Source organism: Phyllobates terribilis, unplaced genomic scaffold, assembly GCF_046119375.1.
Source record: "Phyllobates terribilis strain yellow unplaced genomic scaffold, ASM4611937v1 Scaffold_769__1_contigs__length_694716, whole genome shotgun sequence".
Lineage (NCBI taxonomy): Eukaryota > Metazoa > Chordata > Amphibia > Anura > Dendrobatidae > Phyllobates > Phyllobates terribilis.
In genome coordinates, this window is record NW_027363529.1 from 281,164 (window position 1) to 301,883 (window position 20,720).

At 45.7% G+C, this 20,720-nt stretch overlaps 15 non-coding genes and 2 pseudogenes across 15 annotated transcripts; all 17 read left to right on the forward strand.

The window, feature by feature from the left end:
- Nucleotides 1-874: 874 nt before the first annotated feature.
- On the forward strand, nt 875-1,065 carry LOC141239213 (U2 spliceosomal RNA). The gene has a single exon (XR_012304618.1). It is a non-coding gene; the product is annotated as a U2 spliceosomal RNA (small nuclear RNA).
- Nucleotides 1,066-2,180: 1,115 nt separating this feature from the next.
- On the forward strand, nt 2,181-2,371 carry LOC141239214 (U2 spliceosomal RNA). The gene has a single exon (XR_012304619.1). It is a non-coding gene; the product is annotated as a U2 spliceosomal RNA (small nuclear RNA).
- A 1,115-nt stretch (nt 2,372-3,486) lies between these two features.
- LOC141239215 (U2 spliceosomal RNA) lies at nt 3,487-3,677 on the forward strand. Its single transcript, XR_012304620.1, has one exon. It is a non-coding gene; the product is annotated as a U2 spliceosomal RNA (small nuclear RNA).
- A 1,115-nt stretch (nt 3,678-4,792) lies between these two features.
- Nucleotides 4,793-4,983, forward strand: LOC141239216 (U2 spliceosomal RNA). The gene has a single exon (XR_012304621.1). It is a non-coding gene; the product is annotated as a U2 spliceosomal RNA (small nuclear RNA).
- A 1,115-nt stretch (nt 4,984-6,098) lies between these two features.
- On the forward strand, nt 6,099-6,289 carry LOC141239217 (U2 spliceosomal RNA). Its single transcript, XR_012304622.1, has one exon. It is a non-coding gene; the product is annotated as a U2 spliceosomal RNA (small nuclear RNA).
- Nucleotides 6,290-7,404: 1,115 nt separating this feature from the next.
- On the forward strand, nt 7,405-7,595 carry LOC141239218 (U2 spliceosomal RNA). The gene has a single exon (XR_012304623.1). It is a non-coding gene; the product is annotated as a U2 spliceosomal RNA (small nuclear RNA).
- A 1,118-nt stretch (nt 7,596-8,713) lies between these two features.
- Nucleotides 8,714-8,904, forward strand: LOC141239219 (U2 spliceosomal RNA). The gene has a single exon (XR_012304624.1). It is a non-coding gene; the product is annotated as a U2 spliceosomal RNA (small nuclear RNA).
- Nucleotides 8,905-10,019: 1,115 nt separating this feature from the next.
- Nucleotides 10,020-10,210, forward strand: LOC141239456 (U2 spliceosomal RNA). Its single transcript, XR_012304854.1, has one exon. It is a non-coding gene; the product is annotated as a U2 spliceosomal RNA (small nuclear RNA).
- A 1,115-nt stretch (nt 10,211-11,325) lies between these two features.
- Nucleotides 11,326-11,516, forward strand: LOC141239221 (U2 spliceosomal RNA). The gene has a single exon (XR_012304625.1). It is a non-coding gene; the product is annotated as a U2 spliceosomal RNA (small nuclear RNA).
- Nucleotides 11,517-12,634: 1,118 nt separating this feature from the next.
- Nucleotides 12,635-12,750, forward strand: LOC141239525 (U2 spliceosomal RNA; annotated as a pseudogene).
- A 524-nt stretch (nt 12,751-13,274) lies between these two features.
- On the forward strand, nt 13,275-13,458 carry LOC141239483 (U2 spliceosomal RNA). The gene has a single exon (XR_012304879.1). It is a non-coding gene; the product is annotated as a U2 spliceosomal RNA (small nuclear RNA).
- A 1,115-nt stretch (nt 13,459-14,573) lies between these two features.
- Nucleotides 14,574-14,764, forward strand: LOC141239223 (U2 spliceosomal RNA). Its single transcript, XR_012304627.1, has one exon. It is a non-coding gene; the product is annotated as a U2 spliceosomal RNA (small nuclear RNA).
- Nucleotides 14,765-15,882: 1,118 nt separating this feature from the next.
- Nucleotides 15,883-16,073, forward strand: LOC141239224 (U2 spliceosomal RNA). The gene has a single exon (XR_012304628.1). It is a non-coding gene; the product is annotated as a U2 spliceosomal RNA (small nuclear RNA).
- A 1,118-nt stretch (nt 16,074-17,191) lies between these two features.
- On the forward strand, nt 17,192-17,382 carry LOC141239225 (U2 spliceosomal RNA). The gene has a single exon (XR_012304629.1). It is a non-coding gene; the product is annotated as a U2 spliceosomal RNA (small nuclear RNA).
- Nucleotides 17,383-18,497: 1,115 nt separating this feature from the next.
- On the forward strand, nt 18,498-18,613 carry LOC141239526 (U2 spliceosomal RNA; annotated as a pseudogene).
- A 524-nt stretch (nt 18,614-19,137) lies between these two features.
- On the forward strand, nt 19,138-19,319 carry LOC141239471 (U2 spliceosomal RNA). The gene has a single exon (XR_012304867.1). It is a non-coding gene; the product is annotated as a U2 spliceosomal RNA (small nuclear RNA).
- Nucleotides 19,320-20,437: 1,118 nt separating this feature from the next.
- On the forward strand, nt 20,438-20,628 carry LOC141239226 (U2 spliceosomal RNA). Its single transcript, XR_012304630.1, has one exon. It is a non-coding gene; the product is annotated as a U2 spliceosomal RNA (small nuclear RNA).
- Nucleotides 20,629-20,720: the final 92 nt, after the last annotated feature.

The window sequence follows — 20,720 nt, forward strand, 5'->3', positions numbered from 1 at the left end:
CTTTTGGATAAACAGACATATTAGGCAAGCATTTTGGAGCTTTCACCTAAATAACTACAGGTGGTGAGATAAGCTGCACAATATAATTGACCTTTCAGTATATTGTTGCACACACACCATCTATTTAGCAAATGCCCTTGTTATCAACAGCAGCCTTTTAAACTCACCCGAGCTAACAGGTATGTGCGCTGGTTACACTGCTGCGCTTAAAATTTCTTTTTTGGTTTGCTACAATGCCTTTTCTGAAACGTTGTCTCCTTCTGCTGGAACACTGACTTCTTTCATTTAATGCCTGCAGACTATAAAAGAGAACCCAACCCAAAAAGTTTGGTTGATTAGTCTGTGGCATTCTGTTAAACTGTTGCTTATGGCGGTCTCTGTGAGCTTCTCAGCGACATTCAGCCAGCCAGGTATCCTGCCTGCAGTAGATGGAATGTGGCAATGGAACGCTGGCTGCACGTGTCATAATAGGCTCTGAGCCTTTATATACCTGTGCACAGCAGCAGCCACCTTCAGTCTGCTGCTGGACAGCCAGCAGCAGCAGCAGCTGGAGAGGTATGTAATCAGGAGCCCTCCTGCTAAGGGTAGACAGCTGCTCGTTCCACCCCACCCCCCGCCTTAATTGGTTCTCCTCCCTTCCAACGGTGTTGAGGCGGGTGGGAACAGCAGGGGGTGAAGGTGCTGTGTTTAAAGAGGTGGAGTTATGCAGATCTAAAACGCGTGGATTGCAGCAGCAGCAAGCCGAAAAGTGCAGGCATGTAAGGGATCTAGAGGTTGACAACATGTCTTCTTAACGGGAGTCCAGGAGCTCATCTCCACAAATGGACTTTTTAGGATCCTTGGGTGGCTCCGTAGTTTGAAACCAATTCTGGTTATCGCTTCTCGGCCTTTTGGCTAAGATCAAGTGTAGTATCTGTTCTTATCAGTTTAATATCTGATACGTCCCCTATCTGGGGACCATATATTAAATGGATTTTTAGAACAGGGAGATGGAAAAAGAGCTTGCTCTGTCCACTCCACGCATTGACCTGGTATTGCAGTATCTCCAGGACCGGTGCACCCCTTCTTTAATGCAGTTTCTAAAATCAGAAAGAATTGAATTCAATGTTTTTTGTTCATTTTGCTTGTTTGTCGGATTTTGGGATGGACTCTTTGGCTCTGCTTTTCTTCTCCTCATTGGATTTTTCATGTTCAAAGTTGCAGAAGCCAGATTACAAGCTCATTTTGGTTCAACTTCAGCAACTGTGCATTGCATTGCCATGTAATGTGATGCAATGCTATCTTTCTAGCTCTCCCTTTCTACTTCCTTTTGGATAAACAGACATATTAGGCAAGCATTTTGGAGCTTTCACCTAAATAACTACAGGTGGTGAGATAAGCTGCACAATATAATTGACCTTTCAGTATATTGTTGCACACACACCATCTATTTAGCAAATGCCCTTGTTATCAACAGCAGCCTTTTAAACTCACCCGAGCTAACAGGTATGTGCGCTGGTTACACTGCTGCGCTTAAAATTTCTTTTTTGGTTTGCTACAATGCCTTTTCTGAAACGTTGTCTCCTTCTGCTGGAACACTGACTTCTTTCATTTAATGCCTGCAGACTATAAAAGAGAACCCAACCCAAAAAGTTTGGTTGATTAGTCTGTGGCATTCTGTTAAACTGTTGCTTATGGCGGTCTCTGTGAGCTTCTCAGCGACATTCAGCCAGCCAGGTATCCTGCCTGCAGTAGATGGAATGTGGCAATGGAACGCTGGCTGCGCGTGTCATAATAGGCTCTGAGCCTTTATATACCTGTGCACAGCAGCAGCCACCTTCAGTCTGCTGCTGGACAGCCAGCAGCAGCAGCAGCAGGAGAGGTATGTAATCAGGAGCCCTCCTGCTAAGGGTAGACAGCTGCTCGTTCCACCCCACCCCCCGCCTTAATTGGTTCTCCTCCCTTCCAACGGTGTTGAGGCGGGTGGGAACAGCAGGGGGTGAAGGTGCTGTGTTTAAAGAGGTGGAGTTATGCAGATCTAAAACGCGTGGATTGCAGCAGCAGCAAGCCGAAAAGTGCAGGCATGTAAGGGATCTAGAGGTTGACAACATGTCTTCTTAACGGGAGTCCAGGAGCTCATCTCCACAAATGGACTTTTTAGGATCCTTGGGTGGCTCCGTAGTTTGAAACCAATTCTGGTTATCGCTTCTCGGCCTTTTGGCTAAGATCAAGTGTAGTATCTGTTCTTATCAGTTTAATATCTGATACGTCCCCTATCTGGGGACCATATATTAAATGGATTTTTAGAACAGGGAGATGGAAAAAGAGCTTGCTCTGTCCACTCCACGCATTGACCTGGTATTGCAGTATCTCCAGGACCGGTGCACCCCTTCTTTAATGCAGTTTCTAAAATCAGAAAGAATTGAATTCAATGTTTTTTGTTCATTTTGCTTGTTTGTCGGATTTTGGGATGGACTCTTTGGCTCTGCTTTTCTTCTCCTCATTGGATTTTTCATGTTCAAAGTTGCAGAAGCCAGATTACAAGCTCATTTTGGTTCAACTTCAGCAACTGTGCATTGCATTGCCATGTAATGTGATGCAATGCTATCTTTCTAGCTCTCCCTTTCTACTTCCTTTTGGATAAACAGACATATTAGGCAAGCATTTTGGAGCTTTCACCTAAATAACTACAGGTGGTGAGATAAGCTGCACAATATAATTGACCTTTCAGTATATTGTTGCACACACACCATCTATTTAGCAAATGCCCTTGTTATCAACAGCAGCCTTTTAAACTCACCCGAGCTAACAGGTATGTGCGCTGGTTACACTGCTGCGCTTAAAATTTCTTTTTTGGTTTGCTACAATGCCTTTTCTGAAACGTTGTCTCCTTCTGCTGGAACACTGACTTCTCTCATTTAATGCCTGCAGACTATAAAAGAGAACCCAACCCAAAAAGTTTGGTTGATTAGTCTGTGGCATTCTGTTAAACTGTTGCTTATGGCGGTCTCTGTGAGCTTCTCAGCGACATTCAGCCAGCCAGGTATCCTGCCTGCAGTAGATGGAATGTGGCAATGGAACGCTGGCTGCGCGTGTCATAATAGGCTCTGAGCCTTTATATACCTGTGCACAGCAGCAGCCACCTTCAGTCTGCTGCTGGACAGCCAGCAGCAGCAGCAGCAGGAGAGGTATGTAATCAGGAGCCCTCCTGCTAAGGGTAGACAGCTGCTCGTTCCACCCCACCCCCCGCCTTAATTGGTTCTCCTCCCTTCCAACGGTGTTGAGGCGGGTGGGAACAGCAGGGGGTGAAGGTGCTGTGTTTAAAGAGGTGGAGTTATGCAGATCTAAAACGCGTGGATTGCAGCAGCAGCAAGCCGAAAAGTGCAGGCATGTAAGGGATCTAGAGGTTGACAACATGTCTTCTTAACGGGAGTCCAGGAGCTCATCTCCACAAATGGACTTTTTAGGATCCTTGGGTGGCTCCGTAGTTTGAAACCAATTCTGGTTATCGCTTCTCGGCCTTTTGGCTAAGATCAAGTGTAGTATCTGTTCTTATCAGTTTAATATCTGATACGTCCCCTATCTGGGGACCATATATTAAATGGATTTTTAGAACAGGGAGATGGAAAAAGAGCTTGCTCTGTCCACTCCACGCATTGACCTGGTATTGCAGTATCTCCAGGACCGGTGCACCCCTTCTTTAATGCAGTTTCTAAAATCAGAAAGAATTGAATTCAATGTTTTTTGTTCATTTTGCTTGTTTGTCGGATTTTGGGATGGACTCTTTGGCTCTGCTTTTCTTCTCCTCATTGGATTTTTCATGTTCAAAGTTGCAGAAGCCAGATTACAAGCTCATTTTGGTTCAACTTCAGCAACTGTGCATTGCATTGCCATGTAATGTGATGCAATGCTATCTTTCTAGCTCTCCCTTTCTACTTCCTTTTGGATAAACAGACATATTAGGCAAGCATTTTGGAGCTTTCACCTAAATAACTACAGGTGGTGAGATAAGCTGCACAATATAATTGACCTTTCAGTATATTGTTGCACACACACCATCTATTTAGCAAATGCCCTTGTTATCAACAGCAGCCTTTTAAACTCACCCGAGCTAACAGGTATGTGCGCTGGTTACACTGCTGCGCTTAAAATTTCTTTTTTGGTTTGCTACAATGCCTTTTCTGAAACGTTGTCTCCTTCTGCTGGAACACTGACTTCTTTCATTTAATGCCTGCAGACTATAAAAGAGAACCCAACCCAAAAAGTTTGGTTGATTAGTCTGTGGCATTCTGTTAAACTGTTGCTTATGGCGGTCTCTGTGAGCTTCTCAGCGACATTCAGCCAGCCAGGTATCCTGCCTGCAGTAGATGGAATGTGGCAATGGAACGCTGGCTGCGCGTGTCATAATAGGCTCTGAGCCTTTATATACCTGTGCACAGCAGCAGCCACCTTCAGTCTGCTGCTGGACAGCCAGCAGCAGCAGCAGCAGGAGAGGTATGTAATCAGGAGCCCTCCTGCTAAGGGTAGACAGCTGCTCGTTCCACCCCACCCCCCGCCTTAATTGGTTCTCCTCCCTTCCAACGGTGTTGAGGCGGGTGGGAACAGCAGGGGGTGAAGGTGCTGTGTTTAAAGAGGTGGAGTTATGCAGATCTAAAACGCGTGGATTGCAGCAGCAGCAAGCCGAAAAGTGCAGGCATGTAAGGGATCTAGAGGTTGACAACATGTCTTCTTAACGGGAGTCCAGGAGCTCATCTCCACAAATGGACTTTTTAGGATCCTTGGGTGGCTCCGTAGTTTGAAACCAATTCTGGTTATCGCTTCTCGGCCTTTTGGCTAAGATCAAGTGTAGTATCTGTTCTTATCAGTTTAATATCTGATACGTCCCCTATCTGGGGACCATATATTAAATGGATTTTTAGAACAGGGAGATGGAAAAAGAGCTTGCTCTGTCCACTCCACGCATTGACCTGGTATTGCAGTATCTCCAGGACCGGTGCACCCCTTCTTTAATGCAGTTTCTAAAATCAGAAAGAATTGAATTCAATGTTTTTTGTTCATTTTGCTTGTTTGTCGGATTTTGGGATGGACTCTTTGGCTCTGCTTTTCTTCTACTCATTGGATTTTTCATGTTCAAAGTTGCAGAAGCCAGATTACAAGCTCATTTTGGTTCAACTTCAGCAACTGTGCATTGCATTGCCATGTAATGTGATGCAATGCTATCTTTCTAGCTCTCCCTTTCTACTTCCTTTTGGATAAACAGACATATTAGGCAAGCATTTTGGAGCTTTCACCTAAATAACTACAGGTGGTGAGATAAGCTGCACAATATAATTGACCTTTCAGTATATTGTTGCACACACACCATCTATTTAGCAAATGCCCTTGTTATCAACAGCAGCCTTTTAAACTCACCCGAGCTAACAGGTATGTGCGCTGGTTACACTGCTGCGCTTAAAATTTCTTTTTTGGTTTGCTACAATGCCTTTTCTGAAACGTTGTCTCCTTCTGCTGGAACACTGACTTCTTTCATTTAATGCCTGCAGACTATAAAAGAGAACCCAACCCAAAAAGTTTGGTTGATTAGTCTGTGGCATTCTGTTAAACTGTTGCTTATGGCGGTCTCTGTGAGCTTCTCAGCGACATTCAGCCAGCCAGGTATCCTGCCTGCAGTAGATGGAATGTGGCAATGGAACGCTGGCTGCGCGTGTCATAATAGGCTCTGAGCCTTTATATACCTGTGCACAGCAGCAGCCACCTTCAGTCTGCTGCTGGACAGCCAGCAGCAGCAGCAGCAGGAGAGGTATGTAATCAGGAGCCCTCCTGCTAAGGGTAGACAGCTGCTCGTTCCACCCCACCCCCCGCCTTAATTGGTTCTCCTCCCTTCCAACGGTGTTGAGGCGGGTGGGAACAGCAGGGGGTGAAGGTGCTGTGTTTAAAGAGGTGGAGTTATGCAGATCTAAAACGCGTGGATTGCAGCAGCAGCAAGCCGAAAAGTGCAGGCATGTAAGGGATCTAGAGGTTGACAACATGTCTTCTTAACGGGAGTCCAGGAGCTCATCTCCACAAATGGACTTTTTAGGATCCTTGGGTGGCTCCGTAGTTTGAAACCAATTCTGGTTATCGCTTCTCGGCCTTTTGGCTAAGATCAAGTGTAGTATCTGTTCTTATCAGTTTAATATCTGATACGTCCCCTATCTGGGGACCATATATTAAATGGATTTTTAGAACAGGGAGATGGAAAAAGAGCTTGCTCTGTCCACTCCACGCATTGACCTGGTATTGCAGTATCTCCAGGACCGGTGCACCCCTTCTTTAATGCAGTTTCTAAAATCAGAAAGAATTGAATTCAATGTTTTTTGTTCATTTTGCTTGTTTGTCGGATTTTGGGATGGACTCTTTGGCTCTGCTTTTCTTCTCCTCATTGGATTTTTCATGTTCAAAGTTGCAGAAGCCAGATTACAAGCTCATTTTGGTTCAACTTCAGCAACTGTGCATTGCATTGCCATGTAATGTGATGCAATGCTATCTTTCTAGCTCTCCCTTTCTACTTCCTTTTGGATAAACAGACATATTAGGCAAGCATTTTGGAGCTTTCACCTAAATAACTACAGGTGGTGAGATAAGCTGCACAATATAATTGACCTTTCAGTATATTGTTGCACACACACCATCTATTTAGCAAATGCCCTTGTTATCAACAGCAGCCTTTTAAACTCACCCGAGCTAACAGGTATGTGCGCTGGTTACACTGCTGCGCTTAAAATTTCTTTTTTGGTTTGCTACAATGCCTTTTCTGAAACGTTGTCTCCTTCTGCTGGAACACTGACTTCTTTCATTTAATGCCTGCAGACTATAAAAGAGAACCCAACCCAAAAAGTTTGGTTGATTAGTCTGTGGCATTCTGTTAAACTGTTGCTTATGGCGGTCTCTGTGAGCTTCTCAGCGACATTCAGCCAGCCAGGTATCCTGCCTGCAGTAGATGGAATGTGGCAATGGAACGCTGGCTGCGCGTGTCATAATAGGCTCTGAGCCTTTATATACCTGTGCACAGCAGCAGCCACCTTCAGTCTGCTGCTGGACAGCCAGCAGCAGCAGCAGCAGGAGAGGTATGTAATCAGGAGCCCTCCTGCTAAGGGTAGACAGCTGCTCGTTCCACCCCACCCCCCGCCTTAATTGGTTCTCCTCCCTTCCAACGGTGTTGAGGCGGGTGGGAACAGCAGGGGGTGAAGGTGCTGTGTTTAAAGAGGTGGAGTTATGCAGATCTAAAACGCGTGGATTGCAGCAGCAGCAAGCCGAAAAGTGCAGGCATGTAAGGGATCTAGAGGTTGACAACATGTCTTCTTAACGGGAGTCCAGGAGCTCATCTCCACAAATGGACTTTTTAGGATCCTTGGGTGGCTCCGTAGTTTGAAACCAATTCTGGTTATCGCTTCTCGGCCTTTTGGCTAAGATCAAGTGTAGTATCTGTTCTTATCAGTTTAATATCTGATACGTCCCCTATCTGGGGACCATATATTAAATGGATTTTTAGAACAGGGAGATGGAAAAAGAGCTTGCTCTGTCCACTCCACGCATTGACCTGGTATTGCAGTATCTCCAGGACCGGTGCACCCCTTCTTTAATGCAGTTTCTAAAATCAGAAAGAATTGAATTCAATGTTTTTTGTTCATTTTGCTTGTTTGTCGGATTTTGGGATGGACTCTTTGGCTCTGCTTTTCTTCTCCTCATTGGATTTTTCATGTTCAAAGTTGCAGAAGCCAGATTACAAGCTCATTTTGGTTCAACTTCAGCAACTGTGCATTGCATTGCCATGTAATGTGATGCAATGCTATCTTTCTAGCTCTCCCTTTCTACTTCCTTTTGGATAAACAGACATATTAGGCAAGCATTTTGGAGCTTTCACCTAAATAACTACAGGTGGTGAGATAAGCTGCACAATATAATTGACCTTTCAGTATATTGTTGCACACACACCATCTATTTAGCAAATGCCCTTGTTATCAACAGCAGCCTTTTAAACTCACCCGAGCTAACAGGTATGTGCGCTGGTTACACTGCTGCGCTTAAAATTTCTTTTTTGGTTTGCTACAATGCCTTTTCTGAAACGTTGTCTCCTTCTGCTGGAACACTGACTTCTTTCATTTAATGCCTGCAGACTATAAAAGAGAACCCAACCCAAAAAGTTTGGTTGATTAGTCTGTGGCATTCTGTTAAACTGTTGCTTATGGCGGTCTCTGTGAGCTTCTCAGCGACATTCAGCCAGCCAGGTATCCTGCCTGCAGTAGATGGAATGTGGCAATGGAACGCTGGCTGCGCGTGTCATAATAGGCTCTGAGCCTTTATATACCTGTGCACAGCAGCAGCCACCTTCAGTCTGCTGCTGGACAGCCAGCAGCAGCAGCAGCAGCAGGAGAGGTATGTAATCAGGAGCCCTCCTGCTAAGGGTAGACAGCTGCTCGTTCCACCCCACCCCCCGCCTTAATTGGTTCTCCTCCCTTCCAACGGTGTTGAGGCGGGTGGGAACAGCAGGGGGTGAAGGTGCTGTGTTTAAAGAGGTGGAGTTATGCAGATCTAAAACGCGTGGATTGCAGCAGCAGCAAGCCGAAAAGTGCAGGCATGTAAGGGATCTAGAGGTTGACAACATGTCTTCTTAACGGGAGTCCAGGAGCTCATCTCCACAAATGGACTTTTTAGGATCCTTGGGTGGCTCCGTAGTTTGAAACCAATTCTGGTTATCGCTTCTCGGCCTTTTGGCTAAGATCAAGTGTAGTATCTGTTCTTATCAGTTTAATATCTGATACGTCCCCTATCTGGGGACCATATATTAAATGGATTTTTAGAACAGGGAGATGGAAAAAGAGCTTGCTCTGTCCACTCCACGCATTGACCTGGTATTGCAGTATCTCCAGGACCGGTGCACCCCTTCTTTAATGCAGTTTCTAAAATCAGAAAGAATTGAATTCAATGTTTTTTGTTCATTTTGCTTGTTTGTCGGATTTTGGGATGGACTCTTTGGCTCTGCTTTTCTTCTCCTCATTGGATTTTTCATGTTCAAAGTTGCAGAAGCCAGATTACAAGCTCATTTTGGTTCAACTTCAGCAACTGTGCATTGCATTGCCATGTAATGTGATGCAATGCTATCTTTCTAGCTCTCCCTTTCTACTTCCTTTTGGATAAACAGACATATTAGGCAAGCATTTTGGAGCTTTCACCTAAATAACTACAGGTGGTGAGATAAGCTGCACAATATAATTGACCTTTCAGTATATTGTTGCACACACACCATCTATTTAGCAAATGCCCTTGTTATCAACAGCAGCCTTTTAAACTCACCCGAGCTAACAGGTATGTGCGCTGGTTACACTGCTGCGCTTAAAATTTCTTTTTTGGTTTGCTACAATGCCTTTTCTGAAACGTTGTCTCCTTCTGCTGGAACACTGACTTCTTTCATTTAATGCCTGCAGACTATAAAAGAGAACCCAACCCAAAAAGTTTGGTTGATTAGTCTGTGGCATTCTGTTAAACTGTTGCTTATGGCGGTCTCTGTGAGCTTCTCAGCGACATTCAGCCAGCCAGGTATCCTGCCTGCAGTAGATGGAATGTGGCAATGGAACGCTGGCTGCGCGTGTCATAATAGGCTCTGAGCCTTTATATACCTGTGCACAGCAGCAGCCACCTTCAGTCTGCTGCTGGACAGCCAGCAGCAGCAGCAGCAGGAGAGGTATGTAATCAGGAGCCCTCCTGCTAAGGGTAGACAGCTGCTCGTTCCACCCCACCCCCCGCCTTAATTGGTTCTCCTCCCTTCCAACGGTGTTGAGGCGGGTGGGAACAGCAGGGGGTGAAGGTGCTGTGTTTAAAGAGGTGGAGTTATGCAGATCTAAAACGCGTGGATTGCAGCAGCAGCAAGCCGAAAAGTGCAGGCATGTAAGGGATCTAGAGGTTGACAACATGTCTTCTTAACGGGAGTCCAGGAGCTCATCTCCACAAATGGACTTTTTAGGATCCTTGGGTGGCTCCGTAGTTTGAAACCAATTCTGGTTATCGCTTCTCGGCCTTTTGGCTAAGATCAAGTGTAGTATCTGTTCTTATCAGTTTAATATCTGATACGTCCCCTATCTGGGGACCATATATTAAATGGATTTTTAGAACAGGGAGATGGAAAAAGAGCTTGCTCTGTCCACTCCACGCATTGACCTGGTATTGCAGTATCTCCAGGACGGGTGCACCCCTTCTTTAATGCAGTTTCTAAAATCAGAAAGAATTGAATTCAATGTTTTTTGTTCATTTTGCTTGTTTGTCGGATTTTGGGATGGACTCTTTGGCTCTGCTTTTCTTCTCCTCATTGGATTTTTCATGTTCAAAGTTGCAGAAGCCAGATTACAAGCTCATTTTGGTTCAACTTCAGCAACTGTGCATTGCATTGCCATGTAATGTGATGCAATGCTATCTTTCTAGCTCTCCCTTTCTACTTCCTTTTGGATAAACAGACATATTAGGCAAGCATTTTGGAGCTTTCACCTAAATAACTACAGGTGGTGAGATAAGCTGCACAATATAATTGACCTTTCAGTATATTGTTGCACACACACCATCTATTTAGCAAATGCCCTTGTTATCAACAGCAGCCTTTTAAACTCACCCGAGCTAACAGGTATGTGCGCTGGTTACACTGCTGCGCTTAAAATTTCTTTTTTGGTTTGCTACAATGCCTTTTCTGAAACGTTGTCTCCTTCTGCTGGAACACTGACTTCTTTCATTTAATGCCTGCAGACTATAAAAGAGAACCCAACCCAAAAAGTTTGGTTGATTAGTCTGTGGCATTCTGTTAAACTGTTGCTTATGGCGGTCTCTGTGAGCTTCTCAGCGACATTCAGCCAGCCAGGTATCCTGCCTGCAGTAGATGGAATGTGGCAATGGAACGCTGGCTGCGCGTGTCATAATAGGCTCTGAGCCTTTATATACCTGTGCACAGCAGCAGCCACCTTCAGTCTGCTGCTGGACAGCCAGCAGCAGCAGCAGCAGGAGAGGTATGTAATCAGGAGCCCTCCTGCTAAGGGTAGACAGCTGCTCGTTCCACCCCACCCCCCACCTTAATTGGTTCTCCTCCCTTCCAACGGTGTTGAGGCGGGTGGGAACAGCAGGGGGTGAAGGTGCTGTGTTTAAAGAGGTGGAGTTATGCAGATCTAAAACGCGTGGATTGCAGCAGCAGCAAGCCGAAAAGTGCAGGCATGTAAGGGATCTAGAGGTTGACAACATGTCTTCTTAACGGGAGTCCAGGAGCTCATCTCCACAAATGGACTTTTTAGGATCCTTGGGTGGCTCCGTAGTTTGAAACCAATTCTGGTTATCGCTTCTCGGCCTTTTGGCTAAGATCAAGTGTAGTATCTGTTCTTATCAGTTTAATATCTGATACGTCCCCTATCTGGGGACCATATATTAAATGGATTTTTAGAACAGGGAGATGGAAAAAGAGCTTGCTCTGTCCACTCCACGCATTGACCTGGTATTGCAGTATCTCCAGGACCGGTGCACCCCTTCTTTAATGCAGTTTCTAAAATCAGAAAGAATTGAATTCAATGTTTTTTGTTCATTTTGCTTGTTTGTCGGATTTTGGGATGGACTCTTTGGCTCTGCTTTTCTTCTCCTCATTGGATTTTTCATGTTCAAAGTTGCAGAAGCCAGATTACAAGCTCATTTTGGTTCAACTTCAGCAACTGTGCATTGCATTGCCATGTAATGTGATGCAATGCTATCTTTCTAGCTCTCCCTTTCTACTTCCTTTTGGATAAACAGACATATTAGGCAAGCATTTTGGAGCTTTCACCTAAATAACTACAGGTGGTGAGATAAGCTGCACAATATAATTGACCTTTCAGTATATTGTTGCACACACACCATCTATTTAGCAAATGCCCTTGTTATCAACAGCAGCCTTTTAAACTCACCCGAGCTAACAGGTATGTGCGCTGGTTACACTGCTGCGCTTAAAATTTCTTTTTTGGTTTGCTACAATGCCTTTTCTGAAACGTTGTCTCCTTCTGCTGGAACACTGACTTCTTTCATTTAATGCCTGCAGACTATAAAAGAGAACCCAACCCAAAAAGTTTGGTTGATTAGTCTGTGGCATTCTGTTAAACTGTTGCTTATGGCGGTCTCTGTGAGCTTCTCAGCGACATTCAGCCAGCCAGGTATCCTGCCTGCAGTAGATGGAATGTGGCAATGGAACGCTGGCTGCGCGTGTCATAATAGGCTCTGAGCCTTTATATACCTGTGCACAGCAGCAGCCACCTTCAGTCTGCTGCTGGACAGCCAGCAGCAGCAGCAGCAGCAGGAGAGGTATGTAATCAGGAGCCCTCCTGCTAAGGGTAGACAGCTGCTCGTTCCACCCCACCCCCCGCCTTAATTGGTTCTCCTCCCTTCCAACGGTGTTGAGGCGGGTGGGAACAGCAGGGGGTGAAGGTGCTGTGTTTAAAGAGGTGGAGTTATGCAGATCTAAAACGCGTGGATTGCAGCAGCAGCAAGCCGAAAAGTGCAGGCATGTAAGGGATCTAGAGGTTGACAACATGTCTTCTTAACGGGAGTCCAGGAGCTCATCTCCACAAATGGACTTTTTAGGATCCTTGGGTGGCTCCGTAGTTTGAAACCAATTCTGGTTATCGCTTCTCGGCCTTTTGGCTAAGATCAAGTGTAGTATCTTTTGAAAAGGCAGTTTTGTCCTTGGGCTGCCCTAGTAAATTTATGCATATTACACACTGGTTTGGTGCACTTGTTAGTACGCCAGGTGGCTCATAGAGTTATCTGATGGAAAACATGGCCCTCCAGGATCGAAGTCACTAGGCTGGGTAAGTGTGAGGGCTTTGGAGCAATGTGCCCCAGGAGTAGGCGCCCTGGTGGGAGTCCAAGCTTACTGGGACTGGGAACCCCAGAAAGACTTGGCTTCGTAGCACGCCGCACCTTTGCCAATCATACTTTCTGAGCAACCCCCCCTATTCCTGGCCTCCGGGCTAGGAAGGGGAATTTTTATAAACCCGGTCGGAGGTCCGGTCAGCTTTGGGCTGAGAAACCAACAGAGGCTCCAGCTCCACTAGGGTGGCAGCCTAGATGGAAGCTGGGAGCACGAAAACGGCTCTTCTCCGGCTTCGGCTAGGGAGAGCATCGGAGATCCCTGACCCTCGCTGTGGCCTTCGGGCTCGGAGGGATGGGGATGGTTTATTGGGGACCCTCTCCTCCGGGAAGGGTCCACATGAATCCTCGCCTCGTGCGCTGTTTTGGTGTGACTTCGGTCACATTTTTCAGTGCCTTGGATGCAGCTTCAATCAAAAAAAATCTGTTCATATCAGTTTAATATCTGATACGTCCCCTATCTGGGGACCATACATTAAATGGATTTTTAGAACAGGGAGATGGAAAAAGAGCTTGCTCTGTCCACTCCACGCATTGACCTGGTATTGCAGTATCTCCAGGACCGGTGCACCCCTTCTTTAATGCAGTTTCTAAAATCAGAAAGAATTGAATTCAATGTTTTTTGTTCATTTTGCTTGTTTGTCGGATTTTGGGATGGACTCTTTGGCTCTGCTTTTCTTCTCCTCATTGGATTTTTCATGTTCAAAGTTGCAGAAGCCAGATTACAAGCTCATTTTGGTTCAACTTCAGCAACTGTGCATTGCATTGCCATGTAATGTGATGCAATGCTATCTTTCTAGCTCTCCCTTTCTACTTCCTTTTGGATAAACAGACATATTAGGCAAGCATTTTGGAGCTTTCACCTAAATAACTACAGGTGGTGAGATAAGCTGCACAATATAATTGACCTTTCAGTATATTGTTGCACACACACCATCTATTTAGCAAATGCCCTTGTTATCAACAGCAGCCTTTTAAACTCACCCGAGCTAACAGGTATGTGCGCTGGTTACACTGCTGCGCTTAAAATTTCTTTTTTGGTTTGCTACAATGCCTTTTCTGAAACGTTGTCTCCTTCTGCTGGAACACTGACTTCTTTCATTTAATGCCTGCAGACTATAAAAGAGAACCCAACCCAAAAAGTTTGGTTGATTAGTCTGTGGCATTCTGTTAAACTGTTGCTTATGGCGGTCTCTGTGAGCTTCTCAGCGACATTCAGCCAGCCAGGTATCCTGCCTGCAGTAGATGGAATGTGGCAATGGAACGCTGGCTGCGCGTGTCATAATAGGCTCTGAGCCTTTATATACCTGTGCACAGCAGCAGCCACCTTCAGTCTGCTGCTGGACAGCCAGCAGCAGCAGCAGCAGGAGAGGTATGTAATCAGGAGCCCTCCTGCTAAGGGTAGACAGCTGCTCGTTCCACCCCACCCCCCGCCTTAATTGGTTCTCCTCCCTTCCAACGGTGTTGAGGCGGGTGGGAACAGCAGGGGGTGAAGGTGCTGTGTTTAAAGAGGTGGAGTTATGCAGATCTAAAACGCGTGGATTGCAGAAGCAGCAAGCCGAAAAGTGCAGGCATGTAAGGGATCTAGAGGTTGACAACATGTCTTCTTAACGGGAGTCCAGGAGCTCATCTCCACAAATGGACTTTTTAGGATCCTTGGGTGGCTCCGTAGTTTGAAACCAATTCTGGTTATCGCTTCTCGGCCTTTTGGCTAAGATCAAGTGTAGTATCTGTTCTTATCAGTTTAATATCTGATACGTCCCCTATCTGGGGACCATATATTAAATGGATTTTTAGAACAGGGAGATGGAAAAAGAGCTTGCTCTGTCCACTCCACGCATTGACCTGGTATTGCAGTATCTCCAGGACCGGTGCACCCCTTCTTTAATGCAGTTTCTAAAATCAGAAAGAATTGAATTCAATGTTTTTTGTTCATTTTGCTTGTTTGTCGGATTTTGGGATGGACTCTTTGGCTCTGCTTTTCTTCTCCTCATTGGATTTTTCATGTTCAAAGTTGCAGAAGCCAGATTACAAGCTCATTTTGGTTCAACTTCAGCAACTGTGCATTGCATTGCCATGTAATGTGATGCAATGCTATCTTTCTAGCTCTCCCTTTCTACTTCCTTTTGGATAAACAGACATATTAGGCAAGCATTTTGGAGCTTTCACCTAAATAACTACAGGTGGTGAGATAAGCTGCACAATATAATTGACCTTTCAGTATATTGTTGCACACACACCATCTATTTAGCAAATGCCCTTGTTATCAACAGCAGCCTTTTAAACTCACCCGAGCTAACAGGTATGTGCGCTGGTTACACTGCTGCGCTTAAAATTTCTTTTTTGGTTTGCTACAATGCCTTTTCTGAAACGTTGTCTCCTTCTGCTGGAACACTGACTTCTTTCATTTAATGCCTGCAGACTATAAAAGAGAACCCAACCCAAAAAGTTTGGTTGATTAGTCTGTGGCATTCTGTTAAACTGTTGCTTATGGCGGTCTCTGTGAGCTTCTCAGCGACATTCAGCCAGCCAGGTATCCTGCCTGCAGTAGATGGAATGTGGCAATGGAACGCTGGCTGCGCGTGTCATAATAGGCTCTGAGCCTTTATATACCTGTGCACAGCAGCAGCCACCTTCAGTCTGCTGCTGGACAGCCAGCAGCAGCAGCAGCAGCAGGAGAGGTATGTAATCAGGAGCCCTCCTGCTAAGGGTAGACAGCTGTTCGTTCCACCCCACCCCCCGCCTTAATTGGTTCTCCTCCCTTCCAACGGTGTTGAGGCGGGTGGGAACAGCAGGGGGTGAAGGTGCTGTGTTTAAAGAGGTGGAGTTATGCAGATCTAAAACGCGTGGATTGCAGCAGCAGCAAGCCGAAAAGTGCAGGCATGTAAGGGATCTAGAGGTTGACAACATGTCTTCTTAACGGGAGTCCAGGAGCTCATCTCCACAAATGGACTTTTTAGGATCCTTGGGTGGCTCCGTAGTTTGAAACCAATTCTGGTTATCGCTTCTCGGCCTTTTGGCTAAGATCAAGTGTAGTATCTGTTCTTATCAGTTTAATATCTGATACGTCCCCTATCTGGGGACCATATATTAAATGGATTTTTAGAACAGGGAGATGGAAAAAGAGCTTGCTCTGTCCACTCCACGCATTGACCTGGTATTGCAGTATCTCCAGGACCGGTGCACCCCTTCTTTAATGCAGTTTCTAAAATCAGAAAGAATTGAATTCAATGTTTTTTGTTCATTTTGCTTGTTTGTCGGATTTTGGGATGGACTCTTTGGCTCTGCTTTTCTTCTCCTCATTGGATTTTTCATGTTCAAAGTTGCAGAAGCCAGATTACAAGCTCATTTTGGTTCAACTTCAGCAACTGTGCATTGCATTGCCATGTAATGTGATGCAATGCTATCTTTCTAGCTCTCCCTTTCTACTTCCTTTTGGATAAACAGACATATTAGGCAAGCATTTTGGAGCTTTCACCTAAATAACTACAGGTGGTGAGATAAGCTGCACAATATAATTGACCTTTCAGTATATTGTTGCACACACACCATCTATTTAGCAAATGCCCTTGTTATCAACAGCAGCCTTTTAAACTCACCCGAGCTAACAGGTATGTGCGCTGGTTACACTGCTGCGCTTAAAATTTCTTTTTTGGTTTGCTACAATGCCTTTTCTGAAACGTTGTCTCCTTCTGCTGGAACACTGACTTCTTTCATTTAATGCCTGCAGACTATAAAAGAGAACCCAACCCAAAAAGTTTGGTTGATTAGTCTGTGGCATTCTGTTAAACTGTTGCTTATGGCGGTCTCTGTGAGCTTCTCAGCGACATTCAGCCAGCCAGGTATCCTGCCTGCAGTAGATGGAATGTGGCAATGGAACGCTGGCTGCGCGTGTCATAATAGGCTCTGAGCCTTTATATACCTGTGCACAGCAGCAGCCACCTTCAGTCTGCTGCTGGACAGCCAGCAGCAGCAGCAGCAGCAGGAGAGGTATGTAATCAGGAGCCCTCCTGCTAAGGGTAGACAGCTGCTCGTTCCACCCCACCCCCCGCCTTAATTGGTTCTCCTCCCTTCCAACGGTGTTGAGGCGGGTGGGAACAGCAGGGGGTGAAGGTGCTGTGTTTAAAGAGGTGGAGTTATGCAGATCTAAAACGCGTGGATTGCAGCAGCAGCAAGCCGAAAAGTGCAGGCAAGTAAGGGATCTAGAGGTTGACAACATGTCTTCTTAACGGGAGTCCAGGAGCTCATCTCCACAAATGGACTTTTTAGGATCCTTGGGTGGCTCCGTAGTTTGAAACCAATTCTGGTTATCGCTTCTCGGCCTTTTGGCTAAGATCAAGTGTAGTATCTGTTCTTATCAGTTTAATATCTGATACGTCCCCTATCTGGGGACCATATATTAAATGGATTTTTAGAACAGGGAGATGGAAAAAGAGCTTGCTCTGTCCACTCCACGCATTGACCTGGTATTGCAGTATCTCCAGGACCGGTGCACCCCTTCTTTAATGCAGTTTCTAAAATCAGAAAGAATTGAATTCAATGTTTTTTGTTCATTTTGCTTGTTTGTCGGATTTTGGGATGGACTCTTTGGCTCTGCTTTTCTTCTCCTCATTGGATTTTTCATGTTCAAAGTTGCAGAAGCCAGATTACAAGCTCATTTTGGTTCAACTTCAGCAACTGTGCATTGCATTGCCATGTAATGTGATGCAATGCTATCTTTCTAGCTCTCCCTTTCTACTTCCTTTTGGATAAACAGACATATTAGGCAAGCATTTTGGAGCTTTCACCTAAATAACTACAGGTGGTGAGATAAGCTGCACAATATAATTGACCTTTCAGTATATTGTTGCACACACACCATCTATTTAGCAAATGCCCTTGTTATCAACAGCAGCCTTTTAAACTCACCCGAGCTAACAGGTATGTGCGCTGGTTACACTGCTGCGCTTAAAATTTCTTTTTTGGTTTGCTACAATGCCTTTTCTGAAACGTTGTCTCCTTCTGCTGGAACACTGACTTCTTTCATTTAATGCCTGCAGACTATAAAAGAGAACCCAACCCAAAAAGTTTGGTTGATTAGTCTGTGGCATTCTGTTAAACTGTTGCTTATGGCGGTCTCTGTGAGCTTCTCAGCGACATTCAGCCAGCCAGGTATCCTGCCTGCAGTAGATGGAATGTGGCAATGGAACGCTGGCTGCGCGTGTCATAATAGGCTCTGAGCCTTTATATACCTGTGCACAGCAGCAGCCACCTTCAGTCTGCTGCTGGACAGCCAGCAGCAGCAGCAGCAGGAGAGGTATGTAATCAGGAGCCCTCCTGCTAAGGGTAGACAGCTGCTCGTTCCACCCCACCCCCCGCCTTAATTGGTTCTCCTCCCTTCCAACGGTGTTGAGGCGGGTGGGAACAGCAGGGGGTGAAGGTGCTGTGTTTAAAGAGGTGGAGTTATGCAGATCTAAAACGCGTGGATTGCAGCAGCAGCAAGCCGAAAAGTGCAGGCATGTAAGGGATCTAGAGGTTGACAACATGTCTTCTTAACGGGAGTCCAGGAGCTCATCTCCACAAATGGACTTTTTAGGATCCTTGGGTGGCTCCGTAGTTTGAAACCAATTCTGGTTATCGCTTCTCGGCCTTTTGGCTAAGATCAAGTGTAGTATCTTTTGAAAAGGCAGTTTTGTCCTTGGGCTGTCCTAGTAAATTGATGCATATTACACACTGGTTTGGTGCACTTGTTAGTACGCCAGGTGGCTCATAGAGTTATCTGATGGAAAACATGGCCCTCCAGGATCGAAGTCACTAGGCTGGGTAAGTGTGAGGGCTTTGGAGCAATGTGCCCCAGGAGTAGGCGCCCTGGTGGGAGTCCAAGCTTACTGGGACTGGGAACCCCAGAAAGACTTGGCTTCGTAGCACGCCGCACCTTTGCCAATCATACTTTCTGAGCAACCCCCCCTATTCCTGGCCTCCGGGCTAGGAAGGGGAATATTTATAAACCCGGTCGGAGGTCCGGTCAGCTTTGGGCTGAGAAACCAACACAGGCTCCAGCTCCACTAGGGTGGCAGCCTAGATGGAAGCTGGGAGCACGAAAACGGCTCTTCTCCGGCTTCGGCTAGGGAGAGCATCGGAGATCCCTGACCCTCGCTGTGGCCTTCTGGCTCGGAGGGATGGGGATGGTTTATTGGGGACCCTCTCCTCCGGGAAGGGTCCACATGAATCCTCGCCTCGTGCGCTGTTTTGGTGTGACTTCGGTCACATTTTTCAGTGCCTTGGATGCAGCTTCAATCAAAAAATCTGTTCTTATCAGTTTAATATCTGATACGTCCCCTATCTGGGGACCATATATTAAATGGATTTTTAGAACAGGGAGATGGAAAAAGAGCTTGCTCTGTCCACTCCACGCATTGACCTGGTATTGCAGTATCTCCAGGACCGGTGCACCCCTTCTTTAATGCAGTTTCTAAAATCAGAAAGAATTGAATTCAATGTTTTTTGTTCATTTTGCTTGTTTGTCGGATTTTGGGATGGACTCTTTGGCTCTGCTTTTCTTCTCCTCATTGGATTTTTCATGTTCAAAGTTGCAGAAGCCAGATTACAAGCTCATTTTGGTTCAACTTCAGCAACTGTGCATTGCATTGCCATGTAATGTGATGCAATGCTATCTTTCTAGCTCTCCCTTTCTACTTCCTTTTGGATAAACAGACATATTAGGCAAGCATTTTGGAGCTTTCACCTAAATAACTACAGGTGGTGAGATAAGCTGCACAATATAATTGACCTTTCAGTATATTGTTGCACACACACCATCTATTTAGCAAATGCCCTTGTTATCAACAGCAGCCTTTTAAACTCACCCGAGCTAACAGGTATGTGCGCTGGTTACACTGCTGCGCTTAAAATTTCTTTTTTGGTTTGCTACAATGCCTTTTCTGAAACGTTGTCTCCTTCTGCTGGAACACTGACTTCTTTCATTTAATGCCTGCAGACTATAAAAGAGAACCCAACCCAAAAAGTTTGGTTGATTAGTCTGTGGCATTCTGTTAAACTGTTGCTTATGGCGGTCTCTGTGAGCTTCTCAGCGACATTCAGCCAGCCAGGTATCCTGCCTGCAGTAGATGGAATGTGGCAATGGAACGCTGGCTGCGCGTGTCATAATAGGCTCTGAGCCTTTATATACCTGTGCACAGCAGCAGCCACCTTCAGTCTGCTGCTGGACAGCCAGCAGCAGCAGCAGCAGCAGGAGAGGTATGTAATCAGGAGCCCTCCTGCTAAGGGTAGACAGCTGCTCGTTCCACCCCACCCCCCGCCTTAATTGGTTCTCCTCCCTTCCAACGGTGTTGAGGCGGGTGGGAACAGCAGGGGGTGAAGGTGCTGTGTTTAAAGAGGTGGAGTTATGCAGATCTAAAACGCATGGATTGCAGCAGCAGCAAGCCGAAAAGTGCAGGCATGTAAGGGATCTAGAGGTTGACAACATGTCTTCTTAACGGGAGTCCAGGAGCTCATCTCCACAAATGGACTCTTTAGGATCCTTGGGTGGCTCCGTAGTTTGAAACCAATTCTGGTTATCGCTTCTCGGCCTTTTGGCTAAGATCAAGTGTAGTATCTGTTCTTATCAGTTTAATATCTGATACGTCCCCTATCTGGGGACCATATATTAAATGGATTTTTAGAACAGGGAGATGGAAAAAGAGCTTGCTCTGTCCACTCCACGCATTGACCTGGTATTGCAGTATCTCCAGGACCGGTGCACCCCTTCTTTAATGCAGTTTCTAAAATCAGAAAGAATTGAATTCAATGTTTTTTGTTCATTTTGCTTGTTTGTCGGATTTTGGGATGGACTCTTTGGC